The sequence below is a fragment of the Girardinichthys multiradiatus genome, chromosome 21, assembly GCF_021462225.1.
Source record: "Girardinichthys multiradiatus isolate DD_20200921_A chromosome 21, DD_fGirMul_XY1, whole genome shotgun sequence".
NCBI lineage: Eukaryota > Metazoa > Chordata > Actinopteri > Cyprinodontiformes > Goodeidae > Girardinichthys > Girardinichthys multiradiatus.
In genome coordinates, this window is record NC_061813.1 from 30,146,354 (window position 1) to 30,171,176 (window position 24,823).

A 24,823-nucleotide genomic window follows, 5' to 3' on the forward strand; every position below is an offset into this window, starting at 1 on the left:
TAACAGTCATTATTTCCATTTTAACAGCAGAGTTACTTAGTCAGCTGTTTTGGCATTAAAACAACTTAGTTTCTGAATGACTTGATCACCTTTCTACCTCATTACCTTGTAAAAGTTTTATGCTGCATTAAATGACAGGTGACCCTGAGAGGTCAGGACAATGCTTCAAAAATCCCTGATTGAGTTAAGAACACATAGAAATCCCTACGACTCAATTAGGAATCGGTTTTGATACCTATGAATGAACTAGGAATTTGTTAAGAATTAACTGAAATATTTGGGATTCGGTAATTCGGCAACAAAATTTTGAACGGTTCAAGAATTTTGCCAAAAATTCCAGATAGCTCAAGAATTCCAAGATCTGATCAAGAATGAAATACGAATCCGTTACGAATTCAAGAACTTATTATGATTTAACTAACAATCCTTGGCTAGTCGTGTGATTCGTGGTCTGTGTGGAATGGAGGGAATTACATGGCGCCACTTGAGGATAAACAACAACATGCTGCATACTAAATTCTAATCCATGTTCTGAACTTTTTGGCAAATCATTATGCCCTCTAAACCTGTTCCTTATGCAGGAATGTTTCGCAGCCTGCGAGCATTTTGGAGCAACCTGGACAGGACGTTACACAGTGTCAGTCCCCCAGTGGCATGAATAATTGATCAGCGAGGAGAAGCTAGGAGCTTTTAGCTGACATAACAAGACATCTCAGATTACAGTGTGGGGGCCAGAGCATCCTCCATCAGCTGAGTCAAGATTTGCAACATTTTATCACGCTTTCTGTGTAAAAGTACATTTACCCTCTTTCATACCCATCTATCCTATCTTTTTTCACACCATCCCAGACTAGGACTGATTTTAAGGAAACAATAATAAAAAGATATATTGTTTTTCAGAAACAGCACTGCAAGAATTCAACACCGGGAGGCAGTATTGACCCAGTTTTGTAGACCTAGGAAAGCGTCACCTCCACACACTGTTCCACACCTCCCCCTCTGCTTACAAACCTAATCCACCCTGCATCTATTCACACAGGCTGCTGCATTAACTAAGCTCCATCCTCCATGCATAATGCACAACGTATCTGGTTCCCATGAACCGCCACAGGGTCGCGCTCCGTCAGCTCACTGAAACAGCTCTCCATTCATCCAGGCAGTTTTAGTGAATGGGTCTGAGCAGGTCGTTAGCCTATAAAGACAGGCACATACACCACGATAGGTCACACATGGCCACACACTGACTGAGTGCGTCAGCCGAGCAGCACCTGAGGCTTCGCTGTCAGAGCGGTGCAACATTCCAGGAGTCGACATTAACCAATCAGATGACAGCTGTGTGTCATGGTAACAATTTCCAAGGAGACAAAGAGGGAAACTACAACAAGGAAAGACATGCAAACAGGGACCGAGATAGGATGGCTTTAAACAGAGTTCCAATAGTCTGGAGAAGTATCTTTCAGTCTATCCATCCGTCTATGAATCCACCTCTCCACCTGTCAGTCAGTTCATCCATCCATCCATCCATCCATCCATCCATCCACCCATCCATCCATCCATCCACCCATCTATACATCCCTCCATCCATTTATTCATTCACCCATCCAGCCGTTCCTCCCTCCATTCTTCTGACAGTCTGTTTTTTCCAGGTTCCATGTTCAAAGATTGACCGACCCTATGGCCATAGGGTCTGTAAGGGTCTGTAACTACAGACCCTATATGTAGTTACATAAACATGTTGGCCCTGATAGGGAAACAGGAAGCCGGGAGCAAATACATTACTCAACTCCTTTTTATGGTCAACAATACACTTCATTCCTCAGCCAGCATTACCTAGACACCCACACTGCAGCACATTAAGCCTATAAAAAGCATAAATGCACCAAAGGCTACCTTGCATAATGACATGTCGGTATCTGTGCTGATAATCATGCAACTGAGCTTCAAACTACAATGAGATAAGGCCACGCTGTTTAGATATGGCAAGTTGTAATTTAACTCAGAGAGGCTGTTACCTGAGAATGTATCAGAGGAACAGTTCTTCATCGGGCCTCAAAACAATACTAAATGTGGGTTTCAATTGTTCATTCATACTAGCACTTTTCAAACAGCAGGGCCAACAGAAAGCGCTTAAAAAAAAGGATGATAAAATTGTTGTTTCATGCTGAATCTGCTTCTGAATTAGCAGTGGACCATTTCATTATTTTTTTGGCAGCTGGACAAACTTAGATCAGTTAAAATCTATAATACTGAAAAATCTGGAAAGGATTATCCTGAATTAAATACAGACCCTTAAATAACAGTTAATGATCTGTAATACTTTCAATTCACAAAACTCCCAAAAACAGAAATTAAATGTTAAAGAAAACCCAGAACCATGGACCCATTTTTAAGGAAAGATAACGGTAAAATGTTGTGATGGTGTTAAAAAACAAAAAAAAAAACAAATCCGTAAAGCAGCATTTAGTTTTTTTTGGCCGAGTGAATAGTTATTCAAAAACCAGAATAATCTCAATGTAATTTTTATTTTTCACACACTGGTCCTGACTTTGAAAATGACTAAATCAAATGCCATATCTTCCCTGACTATGTAGGAACCCCGAACTAAGACAAGGAATCAAACTAAAATCCCATTTTAATTCCAACAACTGGTATAAAAGTTAATTAAACGCAGCAATAAAACATTCAAACTAAAAGAGTTATAAGGTGGTGGTATAACGAACTAAAGATAAAGTCAAAAGTCAGTTAAAAGCCACATCTAGACATTTGCTTTAAAAAAAAAAAAAACATGGTCTCTAAGGTTGGGCATTGAGTCTCAAGAATCGATTAGAACCAAAACTAACATTCTGATATCTAGTCCTCCGACAAGAAGAAGAAGCTGCCAAACACCAACAAAGAAGAAGCAGCAGGAAGTATGTCTTCACCCACGGACAGTGTGTAGCAGCGATCGAAGGTGTAGCTTAACTTTAATAAAAGAAACGACCGGTTGGCTCCAGTGCAACCCTTGCAGTAAGATGATTTCATGCAAAGGATGCTGCACGACCGACATTATTAAACACATGTGCCTCGTCTTTGATGCGATGCACCGGCGTTGTGCCAAAAAGTGATGGTCAGTCAAAAACTGATCAGCATTGGGTACTGTCTAGTAGCTGCAATGTTTCTCAAGGGCAAGGGCGGCATTTTTCCACCCTACGTGTATGCCATTGTTTTACCCGATATTTGTTTTCCGTTTGATTTGCCTATTTTTTCTTAACCATAAGTCTGTGTCTTTTTTTTTTTTTAATTAAAGGGAGACAAACAACTTCTAAAGTCCTTTTACAGAAACACTTGTGTTTTTTGGTGTTCATATTATTTGTCCGAATTTTAACCTGCAGCCGTTTTAGCAGGTCATCACTTTATGGCAGGCCACCCGCCTTTCAGCCTCTTCCTGCGGCTCTAACACTCAGCATAGCATCGCACTGCAGTCAGAATCAGGTCAGTAAAACAACTAAAAACGCCTTATACCAACACTGAAGTTGCTAACTAGTTATATATAGTGGGTGATCCATCAATGGCAATACCCAGAGCTGAAATTGCTAATGTTAGCCAAGCAGTTGACCAGACACCGATGTGCTACTACGTTCAAGGGAAAGAGGGTGCAACAACCTGAAGAGTAAACAATGTAAAAAAAAAAAGAAAAATGTTGACCCTGCCTCTTAAAAGAATCAGAATCGAGGAACTGGAATCTGAACTGGAATAGTTCAAATCCAAACGGTGCTTAACCCTAAGGCTCTCAGGTCAGCAGGAAGGCTGCTTCACATCCCAGGACTGCAATAAGAAAGTGATGTTTCACCATGGGTTCTTGTTCTTCTAATTTAATCTGAAAACCCTGGATCAGGGCATCTTATACAGTAAAAGTAAATCTTTTAAAAATGTGTGAGATTTTAAAAACAGTTCAAATCAGTTATAAACATACAGGTAAGCAATGCAAAGAGACCTAAAAAGTGGAGTATTGTGAGCTCTCTTTCTGGTCCTTATTTAGCATTCAAGCAGCTGGGATTTGCAGTAACTGTAGAGAGGCTACAATTTCTCCCTGAAGACCAGTAGACTACTGCGGTAATGTTATAAAAACATGTTAGAATGTCTACATCGGACCAAGAGATTAACAGCCAAACTCTGACAATGTTCTTCAAGTGATAAAATGGGTTCTGGGTGACATTTTTAATCGGAGGTAAATTAGAATCAAATATACAGCAAACAGTAAGACTTTTAATTTAATTTGAAGGGTTCATTTTCAGAGTTTAAAGCTTTACTGTGAGTTTCTCTCTCAGAAGGTCGTAACCAATTATAAAACCTGTGCTTTGTCCCGACTGAACTGAATAAAATCCTTTGGCATCCATGACTTCATGAACTTAATGTTTTTTTTTTAAAAAGATGCAGGTATTTGATTTAAAACGTTGTTTAAATTGTGAAATGACTACCGAATATCTCAGCATTAATCATCTTTATTAGCTGGGAAGGATTCCATAATAATATTATTCTGAGGCGGTTTATTAAATTGTGAGTTATGTTTGTTGTGTTTTTCCTCAACAGTTTACTATGAAGATCAGAGAGGGCTGATTGCATCAACGTTCATAAACCCGGCTGCACAATGTAGCGGCATTGCAGTAGCCTAAATATTACGGAAGACTTGAGGAAAAATATGTAATTAAAGGGCTATTTATTTCACAGGATGGAGGATAAATAAAAACATAAATAAATACATAAATAATCTGAAATCTGTTCGGAAGATGGATGTTGTATTCAAAACAATGAAATTGTATGAATACGGACTGGAGCATTCATACCACAAGACCTTGCAAGGATAAACAGGAAGAGGGAAGGAAGGAGGGAGGGAGGGAGGCAGGGGATCTGAACAGACAGAATGATTGATAGATGTATGTATGGATGGATAAATGGGTGGTCATATGAATGGATGAATGAGTGGACGGATGGAGGGAGGCATGAAAGAAGGGATAGATGGACATGTAGATTGATGATCTTGCTCTGTTTAAGCAAATGATCGGTGGCTGTCACATCAAGTTCTTCTTCCGAGTCATATACTTCTTATAAGGGACAAGCCAGGGACAAAATCACAGTACAGATCCTCTCGCCACAGAGATATTTGACCATCGACCTTTAAGGCAGATCAAGGTGCAGACAGCTGAACATGTGGCATTATGAGGTGCTGCTGATGGGGTATTTAACTGCAGATGGTTGTGTCTTGGATTACAACAGAGAGCCTGCACCTTATTTGTCTATACAGTTCTGCACAATACTGTGCTGGACAGATGGGTTTATATTGTGTGTGTGTGTGTATATATAAATATATATATATATATATATATTAGGCAACCATAAATAAAACCTGATCTAACTTCCCCTCCCATCTACTCTGAGCTCACTACAGGGTGGAAAAAGAAGCCTGGGGAAAAGAACTAAACAAAAATAACAACCAGGTCAACAGTTAGTAATAACTCCTATTCATTCATAGTCACCACATGCTCCATGACCTAAACGGTTGGAAACAACAGGGGAGAAAAAGCAGGAATAACACACAATCATTGGTTATTCACGCATTGCGCTCTATTCAAATCAGGACGAGACAGGGCTACGTGTTTGGCTATAAATAGCCATGTAAACAAATAAAAGAAGATATATACAAGATAACCTGGACATAGAACAGAGCAGCTTAAAGTAGCTTCTCAGTTAAACTTTGCATTTACTAATAAAACTTAGACATGGAAATGGTAGATAGGCTCTTTAAGGTAGAACATTTTGTAGATACAGATCGCTCAGGATGCTGAAGCGTGTTCGGATTATTCCTTAGAACTGTACCTGTTGGGCTTTTCATTGATGGTTTCTTTATTGCGTTATTTTGTTTTACGTTTTTAACTTCTGATAATAAACCATGTTGCTGAGCAAATTAACCACAGAGTGAAGAAACCCTTCAAAGTTACAGTTTCCCTTATTAAAACGGGAATTACCATGTATACTGCAAGAGGATTATGTTACTATAAATGAATCAACTCTTACTAATTATTTAAATTTTCACATTCCTCGAATTACTGGGCGAGGAGGAGTAGCAACAATCTTTCCGTCGGATTTATTGATTAGTCCCAGACCAATCAATAGCTACAACTCTTTTGAATATTTAATCCTTCGTTTTCCTCATCCAAATTGCAAAGCACTAAAACCTCTTCTGTTTGCTGTTTTGTACCGTCCTTAGATAGAAAAACCTTTTATCCAATTTGAATAAAAAGCTAACTCCGACTGCACTGTTCAATTGTTAGGATTAATTGGAATGTATGTACCTGAATGTTGTGAAGTGCCTTGAGACGACATGTGTTGTGAATTGGCGCTATATAAATAAAACTGAAATGAATTGAATTCTAAATTCAAACAGAATCATATTTTATCAAATGTGCTGGGGTCTGAGACACAGACATCACATATCATAGCATCATTTGGATTAAAACCTTGACTTTAACTGGACCATTACGACACATGCATTGATCTCACTTCATCAACCCATCACTTCTAACCAGCTTTCATGTCTGCAGAAGAAAAGCATCTCCACAGCATGATGCTGCCACCACCATGCTTCACTATGGGGTTGGTGTGTTTTTCCACACACATTTAGCATGTAGGTCAAAAGGTTCTGTTGCACCATACACTTATACTCAGGTGGGATCTATTTACGTATTAGGTTACTTTAGAGGATAATTGTTTACCTGAAATTTATTTAGCGGTGGCAAACTAGTAAAAGGTGCTGATTAGAAATGTACTCAAACTCTGCCTTGGTCTACCACATAAACTCCCCATAAAATACATTGAAGTTGGCGGTTGAGACATGACAAAATGAGAAAAAGGTCCAGGTGTATGAAACGTTTTGCGAGGTGATGCAAATTTGGAGTGACAAAGAGAGGGAGTGGGATCAGCGGAGGGACTTACCAGCAGTGAAGCTGTGCGACTGGCAGTCAGGAGCAGGGAAACCCGGCCTGGAAGGTGGCCCCAGGGTTAACAGTCCTTCCAGCAGAGCTAAGCTTCTGAAGGAGAGGTCAGAGGCAGAATAACATTAAACTCAACCAAGGAAGAAAAAAAAAAAACACATCAGGTTTCCTTTCACTTAAAATGCACAAAAATCACGCAACTGGAAAATGTAACCAAGGAAATCCTCCATTAAGCTTGCACGAGTATGGTTTGCTTTATGGTCTGCATCATACACACAGAACTAATTAAAGACTTTCTAAGATCTTATGGAGCAAACAGACTTGCAGAAAGCACATGGCACTTCCTATTGCATAATACTTCCTCTGATTCACTTTGGGTTTTCTACAAGGCTCACTGCTTCCTGCTGTGAAAGAGCAACGGTGTAGTGCTCTCACACAGCTGATGTTTACATCTATCAATTGAACAGCTAAAAACAAAAATCCCATAAAAAGTTCAAATAACCAATTCAAAACATGTAAAAAATATTCCCAGAGGCTACAGTTGTAAGACACTGCAGCTCTAATTGAGTGTCGGCTCAGTAGACTGAGACCTTTACAAGGCTTTTTGCCAGCCCCATCCTCTGTCTGCATGGACATGATCAGCAACTGCGACTAGACTTCAAAACCTGAAACGTCAAACCCAAAACAACCGAGCATCAATGGAAATCAACGTGATATAATAAGAGGATGTGAAATGATGAGGAGACAGACTGGATGGTAGAAGGCAAAACAGCTTTCTGAACCTAAAGGAGGGTCCTCTACAAGCAAGCAGCCCATGGTTTACTCTTAACCCAACAGAGCTGACGAGGCATAGCTGCCATATGAGGTGGGGCAAGTTGGGAGTCAGCTATGCAGCGCGACATACGCCCACTGCCTGACTAAGCACATGAGGTTACAGAGGTTAAGCCTACAGTATGTTAGTGTTTCAGCATGCTTTAAGACAGTATATCAACAGACGTCTTCTCTTTAGGCTTGTTTCGTCAAAGCCAGATTCATCAGATTAATGGAAACCAATGTTTAAATACTGTATGAGATTTTTTTCCCCCTCCAGTAACTTTAAATGACATTTTTGAGGTGAAATGTAAAACCCTAGAACTGACCTCTACAGACAACTAGGAGCAACTGGACTCTTCCCCCAACACTAAAAGACACAAACACAGAGTTGTTGATATGTAAACATGGTTAGCTTGATTTCTCTGTTTTTATCTTTCCTTCATTAAAAACAAACAAAAAAAGAAAACAATAATAAAATCAATAGTAAATTAGTTAATTCCTCATTAAAAAAGGGAAACGTGTTTAATCCAATGACATGGGCTAGCATGAGACGTTCAGTGTGATCACCTGGAGTAAAAATACAATTTCACGCCATCACAGTATTTACACAAATATTCATCAAAAATGTGCAACATGATCCAATGGCTGTTTAACAGATATAATAAAGTGATCTACAGAGGTACATAAAATTTACCTGAGAAACGTCCTGGTGGGGAAAAAGGTTTTACTGCACCACACCTTTTACGTGAATGATGATATTTTTTAGATATTGATATTCTTATTTCAGTAAATCTTTTGGTTACTGACCCTCCCTTCAGTTATTTTGCTCAATGAAAAGCCAACATGTTTCAACCAAAACGCTTCAAGCAGAAACACCTACAGTTTCAGTTAGAGTGAGACTTCCTGTCTGAAGACAGACTTGTTAATTTCTATCTGCTGAACCTGCTGTGCCTTTAAGAGGTCAAGTGAACAGACAGTAAAAAATATATATATTGTTACTTGAAGTACTTTGCACTTGTCTAACATACATCTGTACACACACACAGTACACACACACACACACTACCTACTGCAAGTATTAGTTTCAAAAGCTTTGTGGTTGCTGTAGACAAAAGTACTTGTGGAAAGGTTTATTTTTTCTTTAAATAATATCATTTATTTTTAGTCTTTAAAAAATTTTTTATATACCAGAATTTGCACACAAATATGTTTTTTCTGTCTGATGACATCATTTTCCCAAATTAAATCAGAAGTTGTGATCAAACAGTTACTTGGTACCTGATAGGCCGTTTTACCAAATGCTTTTGTTTGTTTATGAGGTGAGAAGCTGCTCACTGCATCATTTAGTGTTGCAGCTATCAAATATATTATTAATCGATTAAACTAGCGATTATTTTTTTGGTTAATCATTGCATTTTATTGAATGGTGCCAGGTGCAGTTGTACAAAACATTTGTAAGAACATGAACAATGTTAAGGTGAAGCTAAAGCTGTGTCACTTGAGACGTTCTGGATAGAGTAGATTTATAAAGATGGTTTTTCAGCCTAAATGCAAAACATATATTTCGTACAGTTTTGTCTTAATTACTGCTCTGAGGGGGTTGTTCTTTCAGCAAAAGGCAAGTTTCAGAGTCTGTACACTCCAGTTAGCCATTATTCAATTACTAAATTAGTTGATGATTATTTCAACAATTGATTACCCACAATTCATTTACAATTGAAAAGCTAGTTACCAGCTGAAACACCATCATCCAGGTGTTTATTATCCAAAGGGAGGCTATGACCCATTAGCTTTTCTAAAATCAAGGTGCTGACTCTTTTTCTAGATAGAAATTGTAATTAAAGTGGAGTTTCCTAAGTTGTTTACAAAAAACAAAAAGAAAATGTAGTACGTAGAGCTATTGCTACAGTGACTTACTTAATAAAAATACACGTGTGTCACATTAGGACACATGTAAATGCTCATTGAACAGTTTTATAGAGATAAAATTACAAATATAAGGCTTCAAACCTTGACTGTGCTGCACCAAGGTTGCTGTCTCATATAATACTAGAACTGCTGTCATTCATCGATGCTGCAGGGAAGACCAACAATGATGAGCTCACTTGAGAAGTGAATGCGTGTGTGTGTGTGTGTGTGTGTGCGTGCGAGAGAGAGAGAGAGAGAGAGAGAGAGATTCAGCTTTGCTTATACCTCCCAGCTACAATTAAAACCAGTCTAAGGAATAGGCAGAGCACTGTTAGCAGCATGGGGCCACAGTTTGGGCTTTAAGGCACATCAGAGTTGAACTACAAGTCTTATTAGCTGTTCTGTAACATCATTAAAGCTTGAAAGAAATCACTTTAAATCACTGTGAGCACTGTTTTGAAAGATCTGGTGTTATTCACATGAAATCATTTTACTTTCCAATATTTGTCTGCACAATGTGAGAAGTGATGGAATAACCCTCCGAACAATGAAACTTGAGCAGTTTCTGGAGCAGCTGCAAAGTTGCTACAGATTGGAGTAGATCATCCTAGTGGTTGTGAGTAAACACTTTGACTAAACACAAGGGGCACATTGAATTATTTTTATATTTTTATACTGCATCTTTATCTAATCAGCAACATTTTACATAATTTTTAAAGTAAAATAATCGACAAAATCTTCTAAATCATTCAATCTTCTGCAGCAGAATAATGTCCTGCTCACGACGACACAAATATTTTGCCAAATGAACTTTTTTCCGACAGCATTTAAACCTTTTATTTGTATACCACAGAGTCTTTTAATGAGAAAAACTGATTTTTGTCTACTCTCTATTTGGAAAACAACCAATCACCTCAGATAGCATACTTTTAACACACATTACTGCGGGTATATTAAAGAAAGAACAATATAAAAAAACAATAATAATCACAATTTTCACCTCTCTCTCCCATGTTTTGGACTGCAAAAAGGCTTTCTACAGTATAGGGCTGAAATAATTAATCGGATTAAGCGCAAATAATCGCTTATTGGAATAATTGTCAACTAATGTAGTGATCGAATGATCGTTAAATGTCGTATACAGACTAAAACATGCCATTTGTTCAAAGAACAACCCACTCAAAGCAATAGTTAGGTCAAAACTCTACAGAAAATATATACATTTTGCATTTAAGATGAGAAACCTGCTTGGCCTGTAAATATGCTCCATCTTCAATCCTCTAGTGACCTAGCTTTAGCTTAACCTGGTTCAAATTCTCCTATTAAGCAGCTTTTGCTATCCAGTTATTAGTCGGTTAGTCAGAAACAACAGATTAATCGATTGGCTAAATAATTGTTAGTTGCACCCCTACTACAGTGCCTTGCAAAAGTATTCATACTTTTTCACATTTTCCAATGTTACAACCCCTAACTTCTCTGTATTTTATTGGGAATTATGTCATGGACCAACACAAAGCAGAGCCAAGCTATAAAGATGAAGAAAACAATAATGTTTTGTGTTATGCTTTGATCTAAACCATTTCATTCTAGCTCTGGCTGAATGTTTACAGTTGTTGCCCTGCTGGGAGGTGAACTGCCACCCTGGTCTCAACTCTTTCACAACCTCCAACAGGTTTTCTTCCAGGATTGCCCAATATTTAGCTCCATCTATCTTCCCATCAACCAAGAGCATCATCCTCGTGGTCGCTGAGGAAAAGCACCCTGACAGCATAAAACGCATTCGTGTTTCTGGTTTTAAGGCGATAAAATGTGAAAAAGTTCAAGAGGTGTGGATATTTTTGCAAGACTGTGTATCTGAGGAAGCGGCCTTCGTTAGATTAACAACACATATACCGGTATATTTATTTTTATTTTAAAATGAAAAACAAAATGTAAATAAAAATAAATGAATAAAAATAAATAAATAAATTTTAAAAAACAGCATTGTTAAACATCATGCAGACCAACCATTACGTAAGCTTGTATGGAAAGTTCATGCTCCAGTAATATAATGCAAATTAAAAGCAAATGAAGACAATAAAACTTGCAGCCTATCAATAATTTTGACAGCCTTTATTTCAGGTTATCTTCCTGTGGAGCAGAAAAAAAAAAAAAAAGTAGTTTTGTCTTATAGGAAAGTTCTGGTCCAAACTGCATGGTTAAGATATAAAATATTGCAATGACGATATCAGCAGCAATATTTTCCTCTCTCATTTGTGCTAAACGTTTATTCCACATTAATGACATGGTCTCATAGAACAAGAGCATATAAATGTCTTGTTGATTCGTTATTTTATTTTAAATTAACCTATCTTGGGATTTTGATTAAAACATCACAGAATGAAAATCATCGAACCCGGACTACCACGACTACATCTCCACTTTCTCCTCTTGGCAGCAGGAGCTGGGAACAGAGGATGGGTTTGGAGCGAGTTTCTGAAGCTCACAGGACAAAACTGGGAAACTCACTTCATGAAGAAAGCTCCTACTGATCAGTTACACAAACAGGGCATGTATCGGCCCGACTGGCATGACAAAACCCTTGAAGATTCACACCATGCCAGGCCATTAAACTCCCATTTATTCAACCAGAACCGGAAACTCGAGTCCAGGATTAATGACACAGCAAGATTATAAACAGTTAATAGCGTGATAATGACAGCATTCTGTAATAATACCCAGGTGGTTCATCATTTTGCCTCTTCTATTATTAATTAATTTAAGGATTTAGAGCAAGAAGCTACAGAATAAAAATAACTAGTCACTAACTGATGGCGTGAGATGAAAATGGGCTTTGTGTTTTTATGCAAAAAGGACAAAGAACATGGTTATGAGCACAATTCCAGTTAAAACAACCCTGTGTAAAAAAAATACATGTACAATGTTCAGTTCACAATGAAATAAAACTGAGAAGAAAAACATGTGACAGAAGTAAATTATAGTTAAAGAAAACTATGAATTAACACATGTGGAATTATATACTGAACAAAAAAGTGTGAAATAACTGAAAATATGTCTTATATTCTAGGTTCTTCAAAGTAGCCACCTTTTGCTTTGATTACTGCTCCGCACACTCTTGGCATTCTGTTGATGAGCTTCAAGAGGTAGTCACCTGAAATGGTTTTCACTTCACAGGTGTGCCCTGTCAGGTTTAATAAGTGGGATTTCAAGCCTTATAAATGGGGTTGAGACCATCAGTTGTGTTGTGCAGGAGGTGGATACAGTACACAGCTGATAGTCCTACTGAATAGACTGTTAGAATTTGTATTATGGCAAGAAAAAAGCTGCTAAGTAAAGAAAAACGAGTGGCCATCATTACTTTAAGAAATGAAGGTCAGTCAGTCCGAACAATTGGGAAAACTTTGAAAGTGTCCCCAAGTGCAGTCGCAAAAACCATCAAGCACTACAAAGAAACTGGCTCACATGAGGACCGCCCTGGGAAAGGAAGACCACCTCTGCTGTGGACGATAAGTTCATCCGAGTCACCAGCCTCAGAAATCGCAGGTTAACAGCAGCTCACATTAGAGAACAGGTCAATGCCACACAGAGTTCTAGCAGCAGAAACATCTCTAGAACAACTGTTGAGAGGAGACTGTGTGAATCAGGCCTTCATGGTAAAATAGTTGCTAGGAAACCACTGCTGAGGAGAGGCAACCAGCAGAAGAGACTTGTTTGGGCTAAAGAACACAAGGAATGGACATTAGACCAGTGGAAATCTGTGCTTTGGTCTGATGAGTCCAAGTTTGAGATCTCTGGTTCCAACCACCGTGTCTTTGTGCGGCGCAGAAGAGGTGAACGGATGGCCTCTACATGCCTGGTTCCCACCGTGAAGCATGGAGGAGGAGGTGTGATGGTGTGGGGCTGCTTTGCTGGTGACACTGTTGGGGATTTATTCAAAATTGAAGACATACTGAACCAGCATGGCTACCACAGCATCTTGCAGCGGCATCATTTATTTTCCAACAGGACAATGACTCCAAACACACCTCCAGGCTGTGTAAGGGCTATTTGACCAAGAAGGAGAGTGATGGGGTGCTGCGCCACATGACCTGACCTCCACAGTTACCGGACCTGAACCCAATCGAGATGGTTTGGGGTGAACTGGACCGCAGAGTGAAGGCAAAAGGGCCAACAAGTGCTAAGCATCTCTGGGAACTCCTTCAAGACTGTTGGAAAACCATTTCAGGTGACTACCTCTTGAAGCTCATCAACAGAATGCCAAGAGTGTGCGGAGCAGTAATCAAAGCAAGAGGTGGCTACTTTGAAGAACCTAGAATATAAGACATATTTTCAGTTGTTTCACACTTTTTTGTTCAGTATATAATTCCACATGTGTTAATTCATAGTTTTGATGCTTTCAGTGTGAAGCTACAATATTCATAGTCATGAAAATAAAGAAAACTCTTTGAATGAGAAGGTGTGTCCAAACTTTTGGTCTGTACTGTATATAATGATCAAAATTACTTTGTGAAGATTGCTAATATTAAAGTCTCCTACATTTATTCCCACACCTCTTAAAGACGTACAGCATGAAAATAATTTGTTCTTTCACTGGGCCCTTCTGTCCTACCATCACAAATGTAAATGTGTGGAGGTTCCTAAGCTCTGCTGGGACTTTTAAATATGTTTGCTGAGATCGAGCATTTCATCAACAAAATGCTCACTGGGTCCGGTATAGAACAATTGATGAATGTACGGCGAAGCAACTCATGTTCAATGTAATGTAGGGTGGAGGATCTGTGATGGTGTGGGCCTTTTTCTCATCTAAGTGATTTAGTAAAAAAAAAAAAATGTATTAATAATATTCTTTTATCATCTCTTAATGACGTTTTTTTCACTACCTAATAAGTAAAATTAAATGAGCGGTTTTTCTAATTTTTGTACTGCGACATTAAGCTACGATAGTAAAAGATTAATTAATTCGTTCTTTTAAACACCTCCTTACCAGGGATGTCAATAAGTTAAAAAGACCTGTATAAAACATGCTTCTGCAGAGCGGACTAAAGTGGAACCAAAAAACCTCTCAGATGTAAAGTATGTGTGAGGTTTAACACCATGAGTGGATGGAGGTTTGGTGCGGGGGCAGCGCAGCAACAGTCTCATGTAAAAGCTGAATTTCCTGCATGCTGATTTACCATCTGCAGCAACACGCCGGCTGTGTGTCCACTGATGCCATGCCTGGTTTAACATGCCAGAATAAAATCATCACCATAAAGTTGATTCCGACACAGCAGTGGAGTCAAACTGAACCAAATCTTTGTGTCTGAGAGGAGTAAAAATCAACAAAATGTCAACAAATTGATGCCCTGGATGGTTTTTCTGTGCCTTTGTGAAAGGTGTGGGTTTTTTTTTTCCCCCTTTAGAGTAGGTCACGTACAGGTCCTTCTCAAAATATTAGCATATTGTGATAGAGTTAATTATTTTCCATAATGTCATGATGAAAATTTAACATTCATATATTTTAGATTCATTGCACACTAACTGAAATATTTCAGGTCTTTTATTGTCTTAATACGGATGATTTTGGTATACAGCTCATGAAAACCCAAAATTCCTATCTCACAAAATTAGCATATCATTAAAAGGGTCTCTAAACGAGCTATGAACCTAATCATCTGAATCAACAAGTTAACTCTAAACACCTGCAAAAGATTCCTGAGGCCTTTAAAACTCCCAGCCTGGTTCATCACTCAAAACCCCAATCATGGGTAAGACTGCCGACCTGACTGCTGTCCAGAAGGCCACTATTGACACCCTCAAGCAAGAGGGTAAGACACAGAAAGAAATTTCTGAATGAATAGGCTGTTCCCAGAGTGCTGTATCAAGGCACCTCAGTGGGAAGTCTGTGGGAAGGAAAAAGTGTGGCAGAAAACGCTGCACAACGAGAAGAGGTGACCGGACCCTGAGGAAGATTGTGGAGAAGGGCCGATTCCAGACCTTGGGGGACCTGCAGAAGCAGTGGACTGAGTCTGGAGTAGAAACATCCAGAGCCACCGTGCACAGGCGTGTGCAGGAAATGGGCTACAGGTGCCGCATTCCCCAGGTCAAGCCACTTTTGAACCAGAAACAGCGGCAGAAGCGCCTGACCTGGGCTACAGAGGAGCAGCACTGGACTGTTGCTCAGTGGTCCAAAGTACTTTTTTCAGATGAAAGTAAATTCTGCATGTCATTCGGAAATCAAGGTGCCAGAATCTGGAGGAAGACTGGGGAGAAGGAAATGCCAAAATGCCAGAAGTCCAGTGTCAAGTACCCACAGTCAGTGATGGTCTGGGGTGCCGTGTCAGCTGCTGGTGTTGGTCCACTGTGTTTTATCAAGGGCAGGGTCAATGCAGCTAGATATCAGGAGATTTTGGAGCACTTCATGCTTCCATCTGCTGAAAAGCTTTATGGAGATGAAGATTTCATTTTTCAGCACGACCTGGCACCTGCTCACAGTGCCAAAACCACTGGTAAATGGTTTACTGACCATGGTATCACTGTGCTCAATTGGCCTGCCAACTCTCCTGACCTGAACCCCATAGAGAATCTGTGGGATATTGTGAAGAGAACGTTGAGAGACTCAAGACCCAACACTCTGGATGAGCTAAAGGCCGCTATCAAAGCATCCTGGGCCTCCATAAGACCTCAGCAGTGCCACAGGCTGATTGCCTCCATGCCACGCCGCATTGAAGCAGTCATTTCTACAAAAGGATTCCCGACCAAGTATTGAGTGCATAACTGTACATGATTATTTGAAGGTTGACGTTTTTTGTATTAAAAACACTTTTCTTTTATTGGTCGGATGAAATATGCTAATTTTGTGAGATAGGAATTTTGGGTTTTCATGAGCTGTATGCCAAAATCATCCGTATTAAGACAATAAAAGACCTGAAATATTTCAGTTAGTGTGCAATGAATCTAAAATATATGAATGTTTAATTTTCATCATGACATTATGGAAAATAATGAACTTTATCACAATATGCTAATATTTTGAGAAGGACCTGTATAAGTGAGAGGGTTGAGAGGAATGCTCGTGTCTACCACCAGAGCCAGCGCTGAAGATCAGAAACTGGCACACTCACTGACTCATTCACATCAGAGGCAAAAATGAAGAGTATTTAAACACAAGCCGCAGTAAGAACCCCTACAAAGCTCCAGACTGTATTTTTCTGCTTATTTAACAGCAAAACACTCAGCATGGGTTAATTAAAGAAAAATAAAGTAAGAAAGCACTCCATTTCTGAACAACACAGCAGGGGGACTCGCATATTTTTCTGTACAGCAGTTGTAGATAAAAATTTAAAAAAAAAAAAGAGTTAACACTTCATTCAACCGACAGCGATGAAGAGCTAAAGGCTCACAAGCCAACGGAGATGAAGAGCAACAAAGATCATAGAAGAGTGTATAGTAGATATTATCAGAAAGGCTATCTACGTAGATACTGTAGTCAAGGAATACAGGATAAGAGGAAACAAACTTTCACACCACGGCACTGATTAAATCTTAACATAAATCAAACACTTTTCTGATATTTTTGCGTCTTTTCATGTCTGACACAGAGATTGACCAAACTACACAGTCGGTGTCTTGCAAAGGTTTTCATACCCTATAAACCTTTTAAAATTTTCTAACATCTAAACTAAAAACTTCAATGTGTTTTGATATAAAATGATGCGACACACCAACTTAAACCTGTGGATAATTGTGAAGCGGGAGGAAAAGGACGTGGGGTGCTTTTATATTTAGCCCTCCTGAGTCAATACTTTGTTGAGCCACCTCTAAACCGCCCTGTGTTTAGCTCCATCCATCTTCCCATGAACCGACCAGCTTCTGACCCAGTTGAAGCATCCGCCCCAACATGATACTACCATCATCGTGTTTCGATGTAGGGATGGTGTGTTCAAGGTGAAGGGCAGTGTTCTTTTTTTCACCATATAGTGTAGTTATGGCATGTAGGCCAAAAATGACTACTTTGGTCTCACCTGACCAGAGCAGCTTGTGTTGAACTGCAGATTTCTGATGAGTTGCTTTCAAAAGTGGCTTTCTTCTGGTCAATCTTCCATTAAGGCCATTGTGGAGTGCACGACTAATCACCACCATGTTGACAGATTCTCCCACCTGAATTATGAATCTCTGCAGCTCCTCCAGAGTTACCACGGGCCTCTTGGCTGCTTCGCTGATTATTGCGCTCTAAACCTGCACAATATCCAGACAGCATGAAATTGCAGTACTATTGCTGGATATTGCCATATTGATATAGGTTGCACATATTTTATTGACTGGTCCCTTTCTTTTTCCATCATCATGACAACTCCACTCCTCTCCCTGAATGAGTCTCAGTCACTCAGATTGTATTTAGGGGGAAAAAGTAAAGGGTTGCTGAATACATATGCACCACAAACTTTTCAGAGCTTCACTTGTATAACAAAATGTCTTAAACCATGCATCACTTTCCTTCTGCTTTACAATTATGCAATTCTTTGTGCAGGTTTATCACATACAATCGAAATAAAATACATTGAAGTTTGACATAGTTGTGAAAAGGTTCAAGGGATATGAAAACTTTTTCCAGGCACTGAATTCACCACAATTATTGTCAGTCATTGCAAAAGAGTAAAGTTTCGTGTTGGGTCTTTAAGGAAGCTAAGTTAATTAGGTTCAATTTATGAAACCGTAGAGATGAGAGCTTGGACTTTCCTACAGATACTAAAGAGAAGGGCTCTGACGCACGTTAGTGACCGTAAAGTAAGAATAACCCAACTGAACATGTTAATGCTGCAAGCCTGAGGCTCTGTATAACTTCTACTCTCTAATAATTCATTCATGTGCAGAAGTAGCATTTGGCAGCAGGGACCACATGCGGTTCTTCCTTCACTGATGACTCAGGTGTGTCATCATTTCACCTCCGATCTGCTGGTAGACAAGAGCAAACATGCAACCATAATTCAAGGTGGAGAATCATGTGCACTCAAGGGGCAAATACGTTAAACGTGCCTCTGGAGAAAGCAAAGGCAACAAGGTAATATAGCTCAAATGGCACGAACTCCTAAATGAAAGCATTGGACCAAACGTTCCAGCTTTAAATCAAATGAATACTAATGACACTGCCGCATCCCTCTTTGGACTAACCCATTAAAACAGTGTTGGAGCAGAGTTCTGAACAAGCTGGCAGCTCAGTTACACAATGTCAATCTCAATAACTGCACCAACAGCAGTACCACGGATCAATAAGGCCGTTTTCTGTGTACGCCAGGGGCAGCAGGAATCAGCATCGGCACAATATTATATTTATATATATTTATGATACACAAGGTGGACATCCTGAGGTAAGCACAGACCATGCAGGCGTGTAAATGCTTACACTCTAAACTGTGCAGGGACTGTGCTGGGGAGCCTGTGGTTGTTTAATGAGTTACACAATGGATAAGGTTATTGTGTGAACCTACTACAGAGCAGAAAAACAACTCGCCTCTGAACGGAATAAGAAGCTTCAACCTCAAGCAACCTAAAAATAAGTGAGCGCACAAACTAATATTCTCCGAAATCTGTAAGTCATTTGAGAAAACAATTAATAGAAAGTGAATAAAAACACGCTGACTGTGTAACAAAGGCTCCAGTAGCTGAGATGTTTAGTGTGGGTGTGTGTGTGTCCACTTGCCACTGGAATTGCATGGCATATTACCAGACGCTGAGGCAATCCTCATACCAAGAATAACTGCAGTAACCCAACCTGAAGAACAAAGCTCAGTGACATAGGGTGGGTTTAAAGAAGGACGTGGGCCCCCTTCTGTGTCCGGCGAAGTCAACAAGCTTCGGCCTTCAGACCTCTGCCCGGTTTGAAAGAAAACTGTTGCTGTGCTTGCTTTCACAAGCTGGTGGGTTATGTGAAAACATGGCAACAATACTGGAAAGTAGGCATGGGCCGGTTACACGTTTTACCACCTGTAAAAACCTACTTTTCCAAACTGCAAACATTTTCCGTCAATCAGTTTGTAGTACTTTTGACGAGGTACCAGAGAAAAGGGTAGAGGGACCGAGTTTTCTCCAGCTGTATTGGCTGGCTACTAAATAAGCAACTTCACTTTTCTCTCAAAGACTTCTGTTTGGTAATATTTCTGGTAATTTTACACATGGAGAGTCATGGTGTGGAAACTAAATGAGCTGGTATGAAGCTTATAGCTGCATGTCTGTTAAGCAGCGGACTGCAGGCTAGCTACTGGAGGAGATAGCCTGACCAATTAACCAGCTAATAACAGCTTGTTATACTCGAGTTACCCCCAAAAGAACACAGCAGCAAAAAGGATAATATTCTGCACAACATGCACTTAAAAAAAACTAAACTAAAAAAACTAAAACAGATAAAATGGGTGCTTAATTTTTTTCTTAAGTCTTTGTATTAAAATATAAAAAAGCCAACAAATAAACTGTAACAATCAATGTGTTGAATTATTTTAGCAGCAGTAGTAGAAAATATAACTTGTTTTAATGTTTTGTGTAAATAACACAAAGCTGTGGTATTTTTACTCAACATGATCAAATATCTAAATATATAAAAGTAACATTCTAGGCTTCAGCAATTACACCAGCTGCAGTTTTACCATCTGTCTCATCTTAAAAATACTTCTAAAAGGAGAAATTAGGTGGCAAACCTCCACTCATTGGATTTCTCTGAGTGGTTTTATTTGTCCTTTGTTCCATGTTGCAGCACGGCATGAGATAAACGTTTAATTTCCAAGAAACGGACATGCCTACGCGCACCTGCACGTCTGTACCTGCATATGACTGAGACTTCTGTGTGCCAGGTGAACAGTTTCCCACTTTCGTCATTTCACAGTTGCTTTACAAACTGAGCTAATGAGAGACAGAAGCAGACCATACTCTGAACAAACACAAATATTTAACAGCAGGTTCACATTCATGTTTCTGCCACTCTGTTGACTGCAGCTGTTTGGAAAGAAGAGAGGGAAACGGGATTTCTTGGAGAGAAAACAAAAATTACTCTGCTTATTATCCCGTTCTGCTAAGTTTATTATGAGAGAGTGTGCAACAAGTTTTACCATGTCCAACATCTTTCAACTGGGGCACCAGTCAGGTACCACCATGTCTTCCAGTTGTTCGAAACAGCATAAAGTAAGGAGAACTTTCATAGCAAGAAAAATACAGCACCATTCATATATAGTGGGTACCCTGTTATAACCTTAATTTATCCAAGTAGCATAAATTATTAAGATCAAACCTAGGCTGTTTTTATACACTGCTCAAAAAAATAAAGGGAACACTCACCATCTGAATGAATGAAATATTCTCATTTAATACTTTGTTCTGTACAAAGTTGAATGTGCTGACAACAAAATCACACAAAAATCATCAATGGAAATCAAATTTATTAACCAATGGAGGCCTGGATTTGGAGTCACACACAAAATTAAAGTGGAAAAACACACTACAGGCTGATCCAACTTTGATGTAATGTCCTTAAAACAAGTTAAAATGAGGCTCAGTATTGTGTGTGACCTCCACGTGCCTGTATGACCTCCCTACAACGCCTGGGCATGCTCCAGATGAAACGCCGGATGATCTCCTGAGGGATCTCCTCCCAGACCTGGACTAAAGCATCCACCAACTCCTGGACAGTCTGTGATGCAACGTGACGTTGGTGGATGGAGCGAGACATGATGTCCCAGATGTGCTCAATCAGATTCAGGTCTGGGGAACAGGCGGGCCAGTCCATAGCTTCAATGTCTTCATCTTGCAGGAACTGCTGACACACTCCAGCCACATGAGGTCTAGCATTGTCCTGCATTAGGAGGAACCCAGGGCCAACCACACCAACATATGGTCTCACAAGGGGTCTGAGGATCTCATCTCGGTACCTAATGGCAGTCAGGCTACCTCTGGTGAGCACATAGAGGGCCAATGCGACCCTCCAAAGAAATGCCATCCCACACCATTATGACCCACTGCCAAACCGGTCATTCTGAAGGATGTTGCAGGCAGCAGATCGCTCTCCACCATGTCTCCAGACTCTGTCACGTCTGTCACATGTGCTCAGTGTGAACCTGCTTTCTTCTGTGAAGATCACAGGGCGCCAGTGACGAATCTGCCAATCCTGGTGTTCTCTGGCAAATGCCAAGCGTCCTGCATGGTGTTGGGCTGTGAGCACAACCCCCATTTGTGGACGTCGGGCCCTCATACCATCCTCATGGAGTCGGTTTCTAACTGTTTGTGCAGACACATGCACATTTGTGGCCTGCTGGAGGTCATTTTGCAGGGCTCTAGCAGTGCTCCTCCTGTTCCTCCTTGCAGAAAGGCGGAGGTAGCAGTCCTGCTGCTGGGTTGTTGCCCTCCTACGGCCTCCTCCACATCTCCTGGTATACTGGCCTGTCTCCTGGTAGCGCCTCCAGGCTCTGGACACTACGCTGACAGACACAGCAAACCTTCTTGCCACAGCTCGCATTGATGTACCATCCTGGATGAGCTGCACTACCTGAGCCACTTGTGTGGGTTGTAGAGTCCATCTCATGAACCACGAGTGTGAAAGCACCACCAACATTCAAAAGTGACCAAAACATCAACCATAAATCATAGGTACTTAGAAGTGGTCTGTGGTCCCCACCTGCAGAACCACTCCTTCATTGAGTGAGTCTTGCTAATCGCCAAAGATTTCCCCCTGTTGTCTATTCCATTTGAACAACAGCTGTGAACTTGATTGTCAGTCAATGTTGCTTCCTAAGTGGACAGTTTGATTTCACAGAAGTTTGATTTACTTGGAGTTATATTGTGTTGTTTAAGTCTTCCCTTTATTTTTTTGAGCAGTGTAGATCATTGGCGACCTTACAACATGTTGCACAACCCCATTTTCTAACAGGACAGCACAGGAGAGCCGCCTTCTACAACATTTCACAAGATGGGACCATGAGGAGAGAGGGAGGGAGCCCCTGGTATTTTAAGGATTCCACGATACTTGCATTTGGGAGACAAACAGGCCCACAGCATCACATGTCCTCCACCATACCCAACATTGGGCAAGAGGTATTTTTCTACATATTTAATCATTTTACTCCAAACCCACCTGGATGTTTGGAGTAAAATGTTTAATATTAGCCTCATCTGACCAAAGGACACATTTTTAGTTATGGTCCAAGTACTCCACATGTTTACAAGTGTGATGGTAGGATAGAGAATGTTTTGTTTTCCTAGCATGGATCACAAATACAAGCGGGCACGTAGCCGGTCTAATGGTTGTTAGGAAGTCCTAAGATGCCACTCTTTGATGCAGTTCTCTTAAAAAGGTAACTTCCTTACCATCTTACTCATGGGGGCAAGATAAACTTGGGTCCTCATCCAGCCTTTTTTTGCATTAGTTCCAGTTGCTTTAAATTCTTTAATTATCGCTCTGACTGTAGATATGTGCAGGTTAGTAGCTAATTTCTTGTAGCCACTTGTATAATTCTGAAGATCAACACCTAGCTGTCTTAACTGTACGGCATGTTCTCTTGTTTTTCCCATTTTCAAGAGTGGCAAAGAGAAATAGTCCTCTGTGTCAAGTCCTATTTATCACCCACTGAAACACATCATGGATTCCTAACTGAAAGGTCCTAGACTCTTTCATCAACTTATTCTACTTGTTTACAGAAAGCTGCCGTGCTTCTAATAGGTGTGAAGTTGACCTTTTAACCCCTCCACCACTGAATAAATGTACTCAAAATAAATGGTGGAACTTTTCAACATTTTTACATCCTTTTCGGGGGGCCCTCGAAATGAGTTTCTGGCCACAAAAAGGAAAATAAATGTCAAAACAAGCATGAAAAGGAAATACTATGGGGTTAGTCTGTCAACTGCAGCTGCTATGAATTAAAACTACATTTGAGGCCTCTGAAACTTTTAGTGCTGCTGAGTGTAATGACGTGAGGTTTTCCTAATGGGGAGGCAGCCTGAGCTCTTTTTAAACAGGTTTAATGTTTTTGCTGCACTTTCACAATATGTAATGAGCAAGCTTGGCTCTTAGTGTTTCACTTCCATTTTCAGCAACAACTATTGCAACTATTGGGCAGGGAGGAAATTACATGCAGCTCTACCATCACCGGTCTATGGGGGTTTTATTTTAGGCAATTCATGTTAACAGACAAAAAGTGGTGTACTTTACAGCAAACTGTTATGAAAAATAAACAATGAAGATGCCTGAATAACCAATCTGAACGGAAGCTAGCCGATTTACTCGTTGCCTCTAAAATGGACAAGACAATCCACCCGAGATAGGAATCTGCCAGCCTAATCGGCTCTGATCAGTGATCAGCAGTTCAAATGTGGAAATAAACCGAGATAAAATCAGTCCCAGTCAGACCAGAACTTAAATGGAGAAAAAGAAATGTTATCTGTCAAGGAAAGCCTAATTTGTGCATCTTAGGTTATAATGTTTGATTGTTTTAGTTGTTCTGTTCTCAAGCTGAAATGTTAAGAAACCCCGGAATGAGGAAATAATGTCATGCAGCAGTATATAGTTTTAGTGACAAAAAAATAAAAACACTACAGCAAGCCATCTTTAAATTAAATGCAATGAAGATGCCAGGATGCAGAAACTAGAAAAAAGCTAGTTTAGTTTAGTTTTTGTATTAAAGATGCACCAATTAAAAAACAGAATCAGACAATTGGCTTCAATGGGCTCTAATCGGTGTCCAGCGGGTCAAATAATAATACAAAATCTGAATCACAACAAACATGTGGTTTTTGCACTTTTTTTTTACTTATTAAAGAAATAAAAGATTTTCTGATGCAAAAATAAGGCTCCATAAAAAATAAAAAAATAAAAATTAATCCATAGACCATACATAAAAAAGGGGGGAAACTGGACCAAAAAAAGCCTAGTCGGCTTTTAAATAGGCTTTGCTGTTTTATTCTCAAGCTTAAACAATGGGAAAAGTTGCAAGAAGGAAACAAAATTTGGCAACTCAGCAGTGACAAACAGCAGGTTGGATCATAGTGTTTTAGTCATTAATTTCACGACTTTACCATAAAAACCTCACAAAGAAAAACAACTTAATGTAGTAGTATGGTTACCTCTATTCTGTAGACCTAATCTAAAGCGCTTTGAAAACTAATCAGAATAAATGTGA

General features: G+C 39.7%; 1 protein-coding gene across 4 annotated transcripts in view; it reads right to left on the bottom strand.

Annotated features, from left to right (window-relative positions):
• The window catches only part of fam49bb (family with sequence similarity 49 member Bb), a 52,523-nt gene that overhangs the window by 27,001 nt on the left and 699 nt on the right, over nucleotides 1-24,823 (bottom strand). For 2 of the 4 annotated variants that reach the window (XM_047350344.1, XM_047350346.1), the window contains exon 2: nucleotides 6,970-7,064. The exons of 1 other annotated variant lie outside the window; for it this stretch is intronic. The gene's annotated coding sequence lies outside the window, so the exon portion shown is untranslated. Of the gene's footprint in view, nucleotides 1-6,969; nucleotides 7,065-8,107; nucleotides 8,149-24,823 lie in introns of all 4 variants that reach the window. One more of the 4 variants, XM_047350345.1, reaches the window with a different exon arrangement.